We start from the raw sequence: 13,897 nt of genomic DNA on the forward strand, positions 1-13,897 counted from the left end.
TTATCCTTTAGGTGACACTTGCACTGAAACTTTGGTTCCTGACAATGACTGGCAGTATGATTTTGTTGTTCCGTGGGAAAAAATGCCAGCAAGTTTTATGAAGAAGATTAAAAGTGGAGGAAAGGCCGAGCTGCTCTGAGAGAAGACAGTTGGTTCGCACTGTTGCTTCTGAAATCCTGGAAGTCAGTAAACGTCCATCAAAAAAACATGTATCAGAAATCGCCCGAAAAATTACGATTGCATACCCAAAGTCCTTTAGAGATGAAATTGATTCCCAGATTGTAGGAAGTGGATATGACTCTCTCATTAAACAACTAGTCTGTCGAATTGATAATTTGAAAAAGAGCAAAAACTACCACTAGATCACTTTGTGATATGCCAGAAAAGTCAAAGAAACGGAAATCGGAGTATGGTTGTATAAATTCAGAACCCCAGTTTCCAGCTTGGAGAAGCTTCTGAATTGCAGCAAGAAAAAAAAGCGAAATTGCTTGAAATGTTTCAAAATAAGGAAAGCAATGTAAAGACCATCTACAACTTGATGACCGCTACCTACACCTCCCAAAGAAATGACATCCAATTTGGAAAGGAAACCTCAGAGTTACTTGATGAGTGGCCATATCTCTTCCAGACAGCAGGAATGAAAGCACACTTTAAAGAGCTCACTGGCATTGACATGAACGACAGCTTTGAAGAAGCCACTTCCAGTAAATTCAGAAGAATATTGGAATACTTTCAGTTTCAGTGCACAGAGAGAGCGAGCAGAGCAGGGAGAATCCTCAGCAAGATTCAGACTGGAGGGGATCATGTTTGTGGGGCAGTGATGTTGCTGCTTGCCCATTTCAAAAATGACCAAGACCAGTTTCTTGTGATAGGTAGAAGACACTTGTGTTCCCAATGATATATGCCAAGAGAAGCTTCCACCTACTCCATGTATAGTAGTGTGTGGTGGGTATCATTTAATGTGATCACTTCACTTTTAATCTTACACCACTAAATTAGTAAGTTTGGTTGACTTGATATGAAACCTGCAGAATTCACATTCTGTTATTGCTCGCTGACTTTTGTTTGTTCACAGGAGAGAACCCACTGACAGCCAGTTTATACATGGTAGCAGTAGACCAGGATGATTGTGAATGACCATCTTTTGAGATTTACTGAGGCGCTGTGTCTGATGTTTTCCCTCTACTACATACTGAACATCAGTTACCCTGTAGAACTGGGGGCCACGCTAGAATTCCTGCAAAGGTAAGACATCGGCTGCATTTACTAGGTAAGAAATGTTGCAGAAATTAAGGTTATTGTTACTATTATTGTTTTGTTTTTTTTTGTTTTTTGTTTTTTAAGGTGCATCTTCAGGATAAATCCTCACAAAGGTACCAAGGTGGAAAAGAGAGAGAAAAAGCGAGTGTACGCTGTCAACCCAAAAGTATTGAGTCTCACATCAAAAATTGCTGCATTTGACTGGGGAGACTAACAGGTATAGTATTTTACTTTGAGCAGGGTGTCTTGTTTACATAGCAGTGGCTTTATTGCCTGTGTTTATCATTCATCACTGATAAAGTACACCAATGTTTTCATGAGTAACTAATTCTCAGTTTACATACAAACCCGCAAACAAAGATTTTCAAAATCTCCAGTCTGGCCGGAGTTTTTAGAAAGACTCGTTTTCAGAGGCGATTCTCCGTTTGCGTGTAAACGAAGGGCGCAAACGAAGGGAAATGTCTCCGTCTTTCAAAATAACCATGTACGTGTAAATGGGGCTAAGTGTGTGGCCTCAAATGAGATCATTTGTAAATGCTCATTTGTTTCTGCTCTTCTTTTGGTTTGTTTTTTAACTATAACTGTGTGTGTCTCCATAGATGCAGCCATCCAGAAATGTGACTTCTCAACAGTACAGAACAAACTTTTCGTACTGTAACGCATGCCTAAGTTCATTCAAAGTCTGTTTTATTTTCCAAGGACATTTTCTGTATTATTAATATTCAGGCCCAACAGGGTTTTTTGTTTGTTTGTTTGTTTGTTTGTTTTTTTAGATGTACATCATACCACTTGGTCAGATTTTACAACGTCACGGTCTTAACTATCATTTTTACGCTGATGACATTCAATTATACTCAATCTGCACACCTACTCTACCTCCCCAAACAGACAAAATCTCTGCTTGTGTTAAAGAAATAAAAAATTGGCTTAATTCAAATTTTCTAAAACTCAACATGGACAAAACTGAGATTATTTTCATTGGAACTCCCTCACTTACTAGCCATATTTCTACAAATCTCACCTGTTAAATTGATGGTTTTCATATCAAAACATCCAATACTGTTAAAAATTTAGGTGTAATCATTGACTCCACCCTTTCCTTTCAGTCTCATATTACCTCTATTACCAAATCTGCATTCTTTCACCTACGTCGCATTGCCCAACTCCGTCCCTTCATCAGTACCAAAGATGCTGAAACTGTCATCCATGCATTTGTCTCATCACGCCTCGATTACTGTAATGCCCTCTTCATTGGTCTACCTGCCAGCTCCATTTCCAGATTACAATACATTCAAAACTCTGCTGCTAGAATACTCACCCATACCAAGCGTTCTGCTCATCACCCCAATTTTGATTGATCTCCACTGGCTTCCAGTTGCCTACCGTATTAAATTCACAATTCTCCTGCTCACTTTTAAATCTTTGCATGGTTTGGCTCCCCCTTATCTCTGTAATATGCTCGTCCCCTACACTCCGAACTCGCTCACTACGTTCCTCTGACTCTGGCCTTCTCGTTGTCCCTCGGCATTGCCTCTCTTCAATGGGGGGCAGATCATTCAGTGTTATTAAATTCTCTCCCACGCTCACTCTGTTGTGTCAGTAATATCTCTGAATTTAAATCATTACTCAAAACTCACCTGTTTTCTGAATGCTATACCCCTGATTTGATTAATTGATTACTCTGCATTATTACTATTATTTCTCTGAATGTTATGTCTCTTAAGTCCTGTTTTGTAATTTTGTACTTGACTCTATTTTTCTGTATACTTCCATTATTTTTTCTCATCATTGTCTACTTGTATTATCTCTTCCCTGTTAATTGTTCACTGTAAAGCGTCCTTGAGCTCTGGAAAGGCGCTATATAAATAAAACTTATTATTATTATTATTATTCCTTCGTCAACAAAGTGAGAGATAGTCTTTTTGATCTGTCCCTTCAGTAAATGGTCTCCAAATGGTGGCAATTGGAGAACAGGATCTTTCAGCAATATTGTGATTCATGTAGGTCTTGGTGAGGGAATGAGTTGATTCTCTTTGATCTTTTGAATGTGGAGTGTTTTGGTCATTTAATGTGCTTCGTTTAGTAATAATCCTACAAATAATATTAAAAGATATCATGTGGACTGCATCAGACTCCAGCATAGGGCAGCATTTTCTAACTATAATACCCAAATTATTTTGTGTTTTCGTACTGTCAAGTTGTGTAAAATGTTAAAACAAAACATTAACATAATTTAATAAAGAAAAGAGAGATAGGAATTACAGAACTTCACACACCAAGATGACAATGACCCCACAGCTACTGGTATTATGTTGGACTGGATGTGTCAGAACACCTGCTTTCCATTTTATGCCCACCCAGTCTGTTTTTCCATGGCATGTTTTCCTCATCTAAGTACTCACTGTGATGCATAACAGTAACATGTATTAAATAGTGAAAGATTACAGAAAGCTTTTCTTTCCAAGAATAATATATTCTAAACATATTAACTCTTATTATTAGCATGGAAAGACTAAATACAAGTAATTCTCGTAAACTCTTAATTTCATTTCTAAGTCCATAACAAAACAAATGATTTGCATCTCCTTTCCCAATACAAGTCACAAGCATTCTGCTATGACCTACAAGGTATGGAATGTAAATAAATGAACTACTTTAAAATAATATATAGTCTTTACAATATTGTAATATCTTGATAAATTTTGATTTTTAATTAATTTTACCATCAAGCATACTGGTGGTAAATACTTTGTGATACAGGAAAATTATATGATATACTGAATTTCTTTAACCTGTTGGCCTGGCTATTGGGTTAAAATTTGGTGTAACCCTTTTAGTGAATGTGAATCAATGAATATTCTATCTTTATTATCTCTTCAGTGCTGCAAAACTACATGCAAATAGTGATAGAATGTGGCTAGTAGATTTAATGAGTCATGAAATTAAAACCTGAATTTTTGTCCAGCATAATTGGAATCAGCTTCTTCTGTGGAGCTTTTAGACGGATCTACCAGGTACACTGCGTGGTTGACAGCATTGATGTACTGAAAAAGATAAGGGGAAAAATGCCACTAATATTCAGTACATCTTTTAATAATGCACCAGACACTGCAAATAATGAAAGGTATTCTGATATTCACCAGAAGCTTCCAGTGGACCTTGCTGATGTTCACAAATGAAAGAATCGCCTGGTAATTGTCAAAGTTGACCTAATAAAGAAGTTAAAAAATAACTAACTTTGCATTGTTAACCATCATTTATACATTTACATTTATAAAGCAATATAGAAAGCTGGCCAATTCGCTGTAAATTGTTATGTAGTACTGCGACTGTGTTTTATTCATTTTCATTTGTAAGGCATACAATAATTCTCCCAGCATTGCACATCCACACTCTAGTCCATGCAACCACTGATTACCTTTGGCAAACTGTGCCGGACAAGCTGCGAGCTTTCCCCTCACAGAATCACCCATGCTCTGTAGTGATTGAGAATGTATATGGAGTTCCCCATCTCCAACTGGTTGACATCAAGATGAAACAGGCATTCAATTATCTAAATGAGAAATGTGGGGGAAATGTTATTATTTCTTTTAAGCATTATAAATTTACTATACAATGTTAAGAAGACATCAAACAAATTATTGTTCCAATGAATTATTAATCACAAGATTAACTTGGGTCAGAGATAATAAATAAATAATTTTCATCTGTATATGGTCCTTTTCTACTTTCTCAGGTTACATAGTCAATCTGCCGAAACCATTATTGACCTAAATGTGATTTTTTTTTTTTTTTTTTTTTTTTTCCTCCAATTGGCTAAGGTCAGTATTAATTCCTACATAGTTACTGGGTAAATAGAAATGCATTGACTGACCATGTAAAGAGTAAAAAATATACAATTGGTAAAATCTCAGATACGTTAATGCGGTGATAATTCAGAATTTGTTTGTTATTTGTTATCATTCATTGATAGTTCTTAATGAGCCTAATCTCATTTTGTAATTATTTATTACTAGTTAAGGAACTATCTTTGTCCAAAATTGACCTTCTTACAGATTAGTTCATCTTTTTTTCCATATTACCAAATGGTGGTAGCTGCAGTGTAAAAATAGAAGTACAGATTTATAATTGTAAAAATTATAAACTACAGCTTGTATAACTACATTTTTAAGAGAATGAAATGCACACTATACCTCGCCATATAACCACCGGTGTGGTTGAAGTGAACGGAGCTCTTTGTGATGAATATTAATCATTTGTCCTATGTGTTGTGTGGGGATCACAGACACCACAACCTCTGTGGCTTTTCTTTTCCACCAGGAGGTGAGCTGCATGCCATACATTTTAACCAAATATGACACATTGTTAAACATCAAGTTGAATGTGTTTCAGTTTGTTTTTGTTTTAACAAATATATCCTTTCTTTTGAATGTTCATACAAATAATAACCTTTAAAAGTTAGTATTTATAACTCTTGATACTAGAAAGCCTTCTTACTTGATGCTGTGGGGTTACTTGTGTCTTGGAAGGTTCCTGAACTGCAGCTTTTCCATCCTTAGAAGGTTCCTGAACTGCAGCTTTTTCATTCTTGGAAGGTTCCTGAACTGCAGCTTTTCCATCCTTAGAAGGTTCCTGAACTGCAGCTTTTCCATCCTTAGAAGGTTCCTGAACTGCAGCTTTTTCATTCTAGGAAGGTTCCTGAACTGCAGCTTTTCCATCCTTAGAAGGTTCCTGAACTGCAGCTTTTTCATTCTTGGAAGGTTCCTGAACTGCAGCTTTTTCATTCTTGGAAGGTTCCTTAACTACAGCCTTTCCAGGCTGAACTACAGCTTTTCCATGCAGCCTTTCCTTTTCTTCTTTGCCTCCCTGCAGGGATAAACTAGGCTGTGGTGAAGCCTTTTGTTTCCCAATGGGACTCTTAGGCACTGAGGAATCAACCTATCAACAGTGTTTAAAAACAGATTACATTATTATGTATCCTCATGTAACAGTGCTTCCGACTTTTGATTTCCAGTTTTAAATAAATTGTTGCACCCGGGATCCACATTGGGCAAGCCGTGGAAGCCCAGATGTACTAAAAGTGGACCTGTAAGGTACTGCATGGGTCTTAATTGGGCAATTCATGTCAGACCCATTTGGGCCCCACCTGCCCAAAGGGGTCCAAAGTGGGCTTGCAACATGGCTACACAGATGGGCTTTAAATGGGATCTGTAAGAGTCTTATGTGGGTCCTAACTGGGCAATTTATGCCAAACCCATTTGGGCCCCACCTGCCCAAAGGGGTTTAAAGTGGGTTTGCAACCGGGATCCACATGGGGGCCAGCCGTGGATGCCCAGATGGGTTTTAAGTGGGATCTGTAAGGATCTTATGTTGGTCCTAACTGGGCAATTCATGCAAGGTAAGCCCAACCATTTATTTAATGAAACAATCTAAGAAAAATGAAAAACGAAGAATGAATGTAAGTACAAGATAAATACAAGACACTTGATGCTTTGAACTGCAAGAAATATATTAAATTGAACAACAAAAATTATCTTTAAAAACAATGTCACAACATACGGTAAACTAAAAAATATATTTTAAAAAAATCTCTGAAAAAAAACCCTCCAAAAATACAATACAAAATACACTCATTATATAATACATTGAACAACAAACATCATCTTTAACAATTTAAATTTTACAACGTACCGGTAAATAAATAAAAAATACATATTTTTTAAAAATGTCTGAAAAAAAGAAAACAAAACATTTCTCCAAAAAATACATTCAAAACAGTCATAGCGTTTATGTTGTCGATGTTCTTTTTTACCCATAGATATATGAGCAATAACAAACGCTGTGATTCGTCCGTAGGCACGAGGCCGCAGGCCGAGTGCCGTAGGTAATCACAGCGTGCTGATATACAGCCATATCGCACGGCTACGAGTGTGATATTGCGTTTATACAACAGTTCGACGGCACGAGTGTGTAAATAAATAAGAACAACAACGGAGTGTCTTTAAAACCCTCTTTTGTGCAGCACTACTTCCTTCCGCCACGGATTCAAATCTCAAGTTGTCAGTTGGACAAAGCCTCCGTTACTAATTCTAAAACGTCACTTTAGAACTAGTAACGAAGGAACGTTTAAAATCTCAAGTTGAAAGTTGGTCCAAGCCTCCGTTACTAACTCTAAACGTCACTTCAGAACTAGTAACGAAGGAACGTCGAGTCGCTTCATTGAAGCACATTGAATTTTATACAGTATTAGAGAGAGAGAGAGTAGGCTATTACCTGTGTCTGATATATTGCATTACATTCATTCTTCAAGTCGATGTCCATAATATTATATCCATTATAAAAGTCCGTTTGAATGTCTTCTGAGGAAAGTGATCTTTGTATTAACACCACAGCGCTAAAAACAACTTCCTTTGCAAAAGTTCCTTTCAATTTAAAAGTCTCTTGTGCTTCACTGACTCATTCTCCTGTAAAGTGTTGCTGTCATCTAATGGCGTATTAATGTAACTTTCACTCAATCCATATTACTTACTAATGGACATATTCATATAAAATAATATTTATTGAACAACAAATAAGCACAATTGTACAGTTCAGTCAAACAAAGCACTAGTTATTTACAAAAATCAAAAACAAAAAAAAAACCATTTACGCTTGTATGTGGGTTTTACAAATATTTAACAAATGAAAAGGATTTTAAAGAGCTTGTGACAAAACCTCTCAACTCCATTGGATCCTCAAACTGTCAATCAAACCTCATTACATTAATCCGCCTCCCCTCGTGAATGAAGTGCGCATGCAGTTTGGACATCTCCTCTATGCAATGCCAAGGTAAATAAAGATCTGATGTTTGAAAAAAAAAAATTGTAAAGCGTTTTCTTTACTCAAAAAACCCTATGTTTATAAAGTTTAATGTTTTACGTATTTGAAAAGCGGAGAAGAGTCTTCGTCGGATATGTCCCGTCTAGTTGAAGCCAATATGCTATATATAATGATGTAACATAACGTTGTTTATTATTATCAAATTTAACATAGCACAATTCGACTTGCTCTGGAACAAATAATAGATTAATAAAGACCAAAGACTGCCTGTTCTTTATACTCAAATTGAATTATGTCTCATGTTTAACCACTATAAGAGCCAGCGGCAAATCCACAAAGCACTGGCCGAGATTAAGCTGTTCTCGGCGGTTACAGAAGCACTGAACGGCCGCTGACGCCCTGGAGCTCACATCTCCGAAAACGTCAAAACAAGTTGTAAAATAGGCGCTGTTATTAAATATGAGTCACATATTTCAGGTCTAAACAACAACATTCTCGCCTAAAAAAACTATTAAAACTACAGTTTGTGGTACAACAAGTAGTATTTGTAAAAATTACGGTTGATTTGGTCGGCCGCCATGACGGTCACTTCAAGCGGAGTGAACGGTGAAAAGGTAGGAGGAGTGCTGTTATCGCTGAAATATCGCATGGCTATCAGCCAATCAGATTCGAGAACCAGACAGAACTGTTGTATAAATATATATAAGACCCATATATGTGTTCCCAGTTCAAACCCATGCCAACTTGGCCCATAAATATATCATGCAAGACCCATATATGTTTTCCCAGTTCAAACCCATGCCCACTTGACCCATAAAAATTCTATGCAGGACCCATATGTGCATTCCCAGTTCAAACCCATGTCCACTTGGCCCATAAATATGCCATTCAAAAACCCATATATGTGTTCCCATATCAAACCCATGCCCACTTGGCCCATAAATATGTCATGCAAGACCCATATATGTGTTCCCAGTTCAAACCCATGCCAACTTGGCCCATAAATATGCCATTCAAGACCCATATATGTATTCCCAGTTCAAACCCATGCCCACTTGGCCCATAAATATGCCATTCAAGACCCATATATGTGTTCCCAGATCAAACCCATGCCCACTTGGCCCATAAAAATTCTATGCAGGACCCATATGTGCATTCCCAGTTCAAACCCATGCCCACTTGGCCCATAAATATGCCATTCAAGACCCATATATGTGTTCCCAGATCAAACCCATGCCCACTTGGCCCATAAAAATTCTATGCAGGACCCATATGTGCATTCCCAGTTCAAACCCATGCCCACTTGGCCCATAAATATGCCATGCAAGACCCATATATGTGTTCCCAGATCAAACCCATGCCCACTTGGCCCATGCCTGTCCCTTATGGGGCCCATGTAATCAGCTCATATGGGCTTCCTATGTGGGACTCGTACTACAAAACCTACATGGGACCCACTGATTTCACCCAGCCAAAGCCCATGCCCACACAGTACCCATGGAACCCGTAGTTAACCCATCTGGGCCCCACGTGTCATTGCTGGCTGGGTACCTTGGCTGCAGTAGAGCTAAAAGTGTTATGTTAAGATTAAGATTATTACTGTCAATTCCGTAGAAGCCATGAGAGCTTTACATTTACAGTATACCTTCTTTTTGGATGTCTTGAAAGGAAATGGCTTCTGGAGTGGTGTGACATATCTCCCCCTCTTTTTCTGTTGCCGTTCCTTCCACTTTTCTTGATCCACTGTATGTCTGCACAAAGTAAGGTGAAATAACTTTGTACAACTGTTTTAGATTTTTATGTTTTAGAATTTTAGATATCAATACATCAGGGATGCAAACAGGTAAAGCAGAAAAAAGCTGAGAACATGGGATAAGTGCATGCTGTGAACAGATTTTTTTTTTTAAATGATTTGCTTTACATGCTCATTTAGTTACTTTAAGGGATTTTTCCTTTTTTATTACCCTATATATCCAAAACTATAATTACATATTTTTGCAGCATTTTACCAAAATCAAAATTTGGTTTAAAATCTAATGTTATAAAAGACATAGTCTTTATAAAAAAAGACAAGTGCTACGCACTTTATTTAAGACAATATTGGCTGATTAGATGCCAATAATGTTTGCCACATCTCAGACCTCAAATACATAAAATATTACCCATTAGGCATAGTTTTTAAAGTTAAGAGTAAAGGAAACACTGTACAGTAAACAGTATTGTATCCCCCCCCCCCTCCCAAAATACTTTCTCATTGGATCTATGCAAATCCCATAGGTGACCTATTCGGATCTCAAAAAGGTGAGTTCCCACTGAAAGGTAATGAGTTTGAATCTATGATAGATATTATGGGATTACATTTACAGAAAAATGTAATTTTCTTTATATATACTTTTACTTTAAAACTGTTACCCATCACATATTCAATGACACCTTTATTAAAGTATTCAAACCTTTCTTTTGAAAATTCTTTCTGAGTCTTCGTACTCCTTCAGGAGGGCAGTGTGACTCAACTGATACCGGGCCACAAAGTCATCAAGCCTAGTGAGCCGGCCAGAGGAAAATTGAATGTGCTTCAAATCCCACTGGCTCTTCTCCATGATTCCCTGGGTTTTGTTGTCCTCTGTTATGTTCTGAGAAAGGTATAAAAATACAGGTGATTTTGTGACATAATTTAACTGTTAAACACAATAAGCACTACAAAAAAAAGGTCATGTTATGTTAAATATATTATAATTACTTGTCTTGTCAGCTTTCTCAGGGAATTGTATCTCTTAGAGCACAGTGCTGCTGTCTCGATTGCTCCTGTCTGCCTCGCTGCTGGTGTTTGCGTCTCCGTATAGCTTTGTTTTCTCTTACTTTTATTGAATCTCTTACTTTTATTCATTGTTGCTTATATTATTATTATTGCCTACCACATTAATCTGACGTCACTAACCTGTAATCTTTGAATCTAAATCGCTGTTACAACACGTTTGTATGAAGAGCCAATCAAGCCAAAATTCATTCTGGCACTCTCACACACATACATATTCTCCTCTCACATACATACATTCTCCTTTTACATGCATATATATATTCTACTCTCACACACATACATTCTCCTTTTACATGCATATATATTCTCCTCTCACACACATACATTCTCCTTTTACATGCATATATATATTCTACTCTCACACACATACATTCTCCTTTTACATACATATATATTCTCCTCTCACACACATACTGTCAGACACAGACGAGGACACAGAAGAGGTAAGTGCAACAGTGTTTATTAACAGAGGTTTCAGACACAGGTGATGACACAGGTAGAGAATCTTGACACGTAGAACGGACAATGGGAATCACAATGATAACTTTCCTTGGCAGATGACGACGGAGACACAGATGATGACGGAGGACTCAGGACCGGGGATGAAGATGATGGAGACAATGGCAGGTACAATGTTCAGGTAAGAGAAGATCAGGAGATGTGTAGGGATCGGTGCAAGACCAGACAATGAGTGAGTGGAACTGTTGTGCTTATATGGGGCTCTGGTGATGATGCGCAGGTGTTCAGTATTCCGGTGATTGTGAACGAGTGGGCGTGGCGTAAGTGTCCGTGTCTGAAGGTGCAGGTTGTGTGGCCGTGACAGTACCCCCTCCTCCACGGGCGGCTCCTGACGGCTGGGAATGACGGCGGCGACGGGGTCTACCACGGCTTCGAGGAGCGGGACGGTCGGGATGTTCCTGGTGGAACTCGGTAAGTAGACTGGGGTCAAGGATATCCTGGCGGTTGACCCAGCATCGCTCCTCTGGGCCGTAGTTCTCCCAGTCCACTAGGTATTCCAGTTGGGACCCACGTCGCCGTGAGTCAAGGATAGCTCTCACCCGGTAGATGTTGGTGTCTTCATCGATGGCAGGAGGAGGAGGTACGGCATCATCACCAGGCTCTGTGGAAGGAGGAGACAAAGGGTCAGTGAAGGGTTTGAGAAGTGAAACATGGAAGGATGGTGAGATGCGGTACTGTGCTGGAGTTGGAGACGGTAGGTCACTTCATTCAGCTGCCTCTCGATGGTGAATGGTCCGATGTACCGGGACTCAGCTTACGGCAAGGCAGCCGGAGGCGGATGTCCCGAGTGGAGAGCCAAACTTGTTGTCCTGGTTGATATTGAGGAGTGGGTCGTCGGCGGGCGTCAGCTTGCTCCTTGTGCCTCCGGACTGCCTGCTGGAGGTGCACGTGAGCTGAGTCCCAGACCCTCTCGCTCTGTCGGAACCAGTGATCTACCGCTGGGATCTCGAGGGCTCACCTGACCATGGAAACAAGGGAGGTTGGTATCCTAAGACACACTGGAACGGGTGAGCCCTGTAGTGGACTGCTGGAGGGAATTCTGGGCGTATTCGGCCCAGGGCAGATACTGGCTCCAACAGTCCTGGTTACGGTGGCAGTAGACTCTCAGGAACCTCCCGATTTCCTGGATCTTCCGCTCAGTCTGGCCGTTGGTCTGAGGGTGGTATCCTGACGAGAGGCTGACGGATACCCCTAGGAGGCGGAAGAATGCGGTCCAGACCCGGGAGATGAACTGTGGTCCGCGGTCAGAAACGATGTCTTCGGGTAGACCGAAGTGGCGGAAGACGTTGTGAAAGAGTGCCTCTGCCGTTCGAAGGCCGTAGGTAGTCCTTTGAGAGGAATGAGCTTACAGGATTTCGAGAATCTATCCACCACAACGAGTATACAGGTGAATCCTTTGAGAGGAAGGAAGATCAGTCATAAAGTCTATTCCAATGTGGGTCCAGGGTTGTTCTGGGATGGGCAGAGGCACAAGCTTTTCTTCAGGCAATCTCCTAGGGGTATCCGCGATGGCACAGACTGAGCAGCCCCTGATGTACCGGGAGATGTCCTGAGGCATGGATGGCCACCAATAACGTTGTTGAAGGAGCGAGAGGGTCCTTCTCCTGCCTGGGTGTCCAGAGCCCGGAGATGAGTGAGCTAAGTCCAGAGGGTGATCCGGTGATGAGGTGGAACGTACAATCTACCCTCTGGACCTCCCGGCGGAGCAGGTTGGAGAAGGTTCTCTTGTTGGATCTGTTGGTTGATGGCCCACTGGATAGGGCTTACGATCATGGCTGGAGGAGGATAGGTTCTGGGGTTTCCGGATCGGGATCGGCTTGGTGAAGACGAGGTAGAGCATCAGCACGGTTGTTTTGATCTCCTGGACGGTAGGTAACTTTGAAGTTGAATCTGGTGAAAAATAAAGCCCATCGGGCTTGGCGATGGTTGAGCCTTTTTGCGTCTCGTAGATATTCGCGGTTGCGATGGTCAGTGATGACTTCAAAGGGTTCCTTGGCTCCCTCCAGCCAATGTCGCCACTCCTCCAATGCGAGCTTGATTGCCAGGAGCTCACGATTGCCAATGTCGTAATTCTGCTCCGCCGGGGATAGATTCTTGGAATAGAAGGCGCATGGATGGAGTCGGGGAGGATCCCCCTGCCGCTGGGACAGTACCGCTCCGACCCCGGTGGAAGAGGCATCTACCTCGACGATGAACTGTCGGTTTGGATCGGGATGGACCAGGATCGGAGCGGACTTGAAGGCGAGTTTCATCTGGTGGAAGGCGTCCGTGGCCGCGGGGTTCCAGGACAGAGACTTGGGCCGGTTACGGAGAAGAGAGGTGAGTGGTGAACTGAGCATGCTGTAGTTGTTGATGAAACGGCGGTAGAAATTAGCAAAGCCCAGGAATCTTTGAAGCTCCTTGATGGTGGTGGTTGTTTCCATTGAGTGATGGCTTCCACCTTCCCTGGTCCATCTTCACACCATTGGAATCGATGACATA

The 13,897-nt window shown here is 40.5% G+C and overlaps 1 long non-coding RNA gene across 1 annotated transcript; it reads left to right on the plus strand.

The window, feature by feature from the left end:
- The first annotated feature begins 1,143 nt into the window (after positions 1-1,143).
- LOC125261596 lies at positions 1,144-2,442 on the plus strand. Its single transcript, XR_007183375.1, has 3 exons — positions 1,144-1,245; positions 1,345-1,477; positions 1,860-2,442. It is a non-coding gene; the product is annotated as an uncharacterized LOC125261596 (long non-coding RNA).
- The last annotated feature ends 11,455 nt before the right edge of the window (positions 2,443-13,897 follow it).

Source organism: Megalobrama amblycephala, unplaced genomic scaffold, assembly GCF_018812025.1.
Source record: "Megalobrama amblycephala isolate DHTTF-2021 unplaced genomic scaffold, ASM1881202v1 scaffold437, whole genome shotgun sequence".
Classification (NCBI taxonomy): Eukaryota; Metazoa; Chordata; class Actinopteri; order Cypriniformes; family Xenocyprididae; genus Megalobrama; species Megalobrama amblycephala.